Source organism: Bos grunniens, chromosome 19 (genome assembly GCF_055505025.1).
Source record: "Bos grunniens cultivar Pamir isolate PY7600 chromosome 19, Bosgru_T2T1.0, whole genome shotgun sequence".
Lineage (NCBI taxonomy): Eukaryota > Metazoa > Chordata > Mammalia > Artiodactyla > Bovidae > Bos > Bos grunniens.
Genome location: NC_141183.1, coordinates 19015977 through 19020426, shown reverse-complemented (window position 1 = coordinate 19020426; position 4450 = coordinate 19015977). Strand labels below are relative to the sequence as shown.

Sequence of the window (4450 nt, the reverse complement as noted above, 5' to 3'; positions counted from 1 at the left end):
GGGGTGGGGACTGAGAACATGATGATAATCATCCTCACTGGGAATAAGTATTTCAGAGAAAGGCAACACGATGTAGTAGAAAGAGCACTAACAAGTATTTGTTCCTCATCTACTCTGCCATGCTATCAACCAGAGAGAAAAAAGACTGCTGTTTGCTAACTGGGTGCCCTTAGGCAGATCATTAAGCTTTCTGAGCCTCTGTTCTCACAACAGGCATCATGACTTGACTGGCAGGATTCTCATGAAAAATGAAGCTGACAAAAAATAGAGTTCTATATGATCCAGCAGTCTCACTCCTGGGCACATATCCAGACAAAATTATAACTCAAAAAATTACTTGCACCCCTATGTTCATAACAGCACTATTCACAAAAGCCAAGGCATGGAAACACCTAAATGTCCATCAACAGATGAAGGGATAAAGAAAATGTGGTACATATATAATACAATGGAATACTACTCAGTCATAAAAAGGATGAGATAGTACCATTTGCAACAACATAAATGGAAGTAAAGATTATCATACTAAGTGAAGTAAGTCAGAAAGAGAAAGATAAATAGCATATGATATCACTCATGGGGAATTTAAAATACGACACAAGTGAACTTATCTACGAAACGGAAACAGACTCATAGACATAGAGAGCAGACTTGTGGTTGCCAAAGTGGAGAGGAGGTGAGGGAGGGATGGATTGGGAGTTGGAATAAGCAGATGCAAACTATTACATATCAGTGGATACACAGCAAGGTCCTGCTGTACAGGAAGAAAGGCGTGCTGCAGCTCCTGGGCTTGCAAAGAGTCAGACATGACTTAGCTACTGAACAACAAAAACAACAGCTGTATAGGAACTCTATTCAATATCCTGAGATAGACCAGAATGGAAAAGATTGTGAAAAAGAATGCATATATACATATAGCTGAATCACTGTGCTGTACAGCAGAAATTAATACACCATTGTAAATCAACTATACCTCAACAAAATTAATTTTTAAAATATTAAATCAGGCAATAATGAACATGAAAGCCACTCACAGTGTCTGGTAGCCTGTGGGTACTCACAGGTGTTAGCTGTATTCGAGTTGAGCAACTCTATGCAGGAGACTGAGCCAGGCGCTGTGAGGTGCGCAAGAAGCCTGAGGTAGGAACTTTTCGGCCAAAGAGCTTAGAGTCCAGTTGGAGAAACAGGACAGATGCATAAAAGATTTTAAAACAAAACAGAAAAACTGTCAGCATCGTACATTTCAAAGACTGGAAAGGAGCAGCCTCCACCATGGGCGGGGCCGCTGAAGGGGGCTCCCTGAAGACATGTAAGGGAGACCTTGAGGGACCTAGACAAGTGGAGAAGGAGGTGGGACGACCCAGATGGAGGAGAGCAGGGTAAGGTGAGGGACAGGCAAGCAATGAGCGGAAGTAAGTGTTTCCTGAGCATCTGCTCCATGTCAGTTGCCAAGCCAGGGGCTTTCCTGGATCTAATCATGCTGGATTCTCACAGCAACTTGTGAGGTACTCATCTGTCTCATTTCATAAATGAGAAATGCTGAGAATCAACAATAGCATCACTTGCTAATGGTCACCCTTAGTATATGGAAGAATCAACACTCAAAGTCAGAACCCTGACCACAAAATCCACATAAAGAGATAAAAGTTAGAAAATATCAAGGGACTTTCCGGTGGTCCAGTGGCTACGACTCCACTCTCCCAATGCAGGGGGGCCTGTCTTTGATCCCTGGTCAGAGAACTAAAGATCTTGCATGCCACAACTAAAAAAGATCTTACATGCTCCAACTAAGACCTTGTGCAGCCAAATAAATATTTTTATTGTTAATTTTTTGAAAAAGAATCAAAGATTGGTGTATGTATGAGGGAGACAGAGTCTTGACTAAAGGCGGGGAGGGGGCATTCCAGGTAAAACTGAAAGCACCCAGGCCCTAAGGAAGAAACGTAAGATCACATGAGGGAGCCAGAGGGTGTCAAGATGAGGTTGGAGAAGCAGAACAACCCTGCCATCATACCCTTGTATATCACGTTCAGAACTGGAGCTTGATCCTAACTTAAGGAGAAGCCAGTTTAAGTAGGGGAGTTATATGATTCAGCTGATTTCTCAGAAAATTCATTCTGGGATGTTGTATGGAACAGGGTTAAAGTGACCAGGATGGAGCAAATTGCAATTGTCTTAGAAGGCTAGTGATGATTTGGATGGGGCTGGAAGTGTGCCTTCCCTGGAGGAGGGCATGACAGCCCATTCTACTATTTCTGCATGGAGAATCAACATGGACAGAGGAGCTGGGCAGGCTGCAGTCCATGGGGTTGCACAGAATCAGATACAACCAAATTGACTTAGCACGAAAGCACACAGAAGTGTTTCTTAGGAGTAGCAGCGTGAGGTCAGTCTTGATGACGAATTGGCTATGTGAAGGGTAAGGAGAACATGTTGTCAAGGTTGACAGGAAATGTCATTTCTGAGATGGAAGAAGACTGAAGGAAGAGGAGATTTGGGGCAGCAGGGGATAGATTGGGGTTTACAGGAATGTGGGCCAAGAGAAGGCTATAATGTCAATTTACTTTGAGACTGTTCAATCCTGTTATGAAAGATAAGTGTGTAGTATGTAAAATACGAGTGAAATATCTTAAGATGTTTTAAGGATAGATAATTAGCTAGTAAGCAAAATGTTTGTTAGAGGGATGTAGACGTCATCATTAGCACATAGTTAAACAGCAAGTAACGGAGAAGGCGATGGCACCCCACTCCAGTACTCTTGCCTGAAAAATCCGATGGATGGAGGAGCCTGGTAGGCTGCAGTCCGTGGGGTCGTGAAGAGTCGGACACGACTGAATGACTTCACTTTCACTTTTCACTTTCATGCATTGGAGAAGGAAATGGCAACCCACTCCAGTGTTCTTGCCTGGAGGAACCCAGGGACGGGGGAGCCTGGTGGGCTGAAGTCTATGGGGTCGCACAGAGTCGGATACGACTGAAGCAACTTAGCAGCAGCAGCATCAAACAGCAAGTAAAACGTGTGTGTGTGTGCATGCGTGTGCGTGTGAAATGTAGATAGGAATTAGTTCATATTCATTTATTCTTTCTTTGAATTACTAGACTATAAGAACCTGAGGGCAGAACCATGTCCCTTTAGAGCGTCAGTTTTTTAGACTTTTGAAAACCATAACCAGGACTTCCCTGACAGGCCAGTGGTTAAGACTCCATGCTTCCATTGCACGGGGTGTGGGTTCAATTGCTGGTTGGAGAACTAAGATCCCACATGCTGCATGGCAAGGCAAAAAATAAATAAATAAAACGGATAAACAAAAGCCGTAACCCACAGCAAGAAATATATCTTTTGTATGTCCCAGGTAACTTTTATTTATAAAAATATATGAGTGCATTGGGCTTCCCTGGTGGCTGAGACAGTTTTTACTGTTTATATAAGTGCGTCAAAAGTTTCTCAAGGCAATATGTACTTACTCTTCCTACTGGTTATGCACTCTGATCTTTCCTATTTGATTCTCTTCTATTTTTTTTCCCAACAAAAGATCTCACATATTTATTACTGAGCCAAAGCACTAGTGCAGAAATACTAACACAAAGAGAAAAATCATTTTCCCAATAAAACATGTCCAGCTGTTCAGAAAGTAGTGATGTTCTCAGAGTAATATGGTAAGATCTAAGTGACCCTGTGTGTGTGCTCACTCAGTCGTGTCCGACTCTTTGCAGCCCTATGGACTGTAGCCCACCAGGCTCCTCTGTCCATGGGATTTCCCAGGCAAGAATACTGGAGTGGGTTCCCATGTCCTCCTCCAGGGGATCCTCCCAACCCAGGGATCAAACCCACATCTCTTACCTCTCCTGCATAGGCAGGCAGATTCTTTACCACTAGTGCCACCTGGGAAGCCCCAAGTGACCTTGACACAAGCATAAATATGTTGCCACCTCATGTGCAAGGCTCCTTAGAGACACAGCTTGGTTCTTCTCCAATGTCTTCCCTTGGAGTTGTACCTGATTCTGTTACCAGTTTTGATTCCAATTCATTGGGGAAAGCAACGACTCTGCTTTTATTTCTTGGCCAGGAATCACTTGATGCTGAACGTCTTGTGAGAAGACATGGTGAGGAGCAAATTCAACCACACGTAGGATGGCAAGGAAGAGAGGAGGAAGCAGGTAGGAGGACGTGTGTAGAACCTATTCTTTTTCAGCGCTGATTACACCTCTAACTGATTCTACAACTCACTAATGGGTTGTAACTTGCGGTTTGGGAAACTGCTAACAAGTGTATGGGGCTTCCCTCGTGGCTCGGTGGTAAAGAATCTGCCTGCCAGTGCAGGAGATGAAGGTTTGATCCCTGGGTTGGGAAGATCCCCTGGAGAAGGAAAGGACAACCCACTCCAGTATTCTTGCCTGGGAAATCCCAGGGTCAGAGGAGTCTGGCAGGCTATAGTCCATGGGGTCGAAA

At 43.9% G+C, this 4450-nt stretch overlaps 1 pseudogene; it reads right to left on the bottom strand.

Annotated features, from left to right (window-relative positions):
* Positions 1-3947: 3947 nt before the first annotated feature.
* Positions 3948-4103, bottom strand: LOC147351461 (large ribosomal subunit protein eL39 pseudogene; annotated as a pseudogene).
* Between the last annotated feature and the right edge of the window lie 347 nt (positions 4104-4450).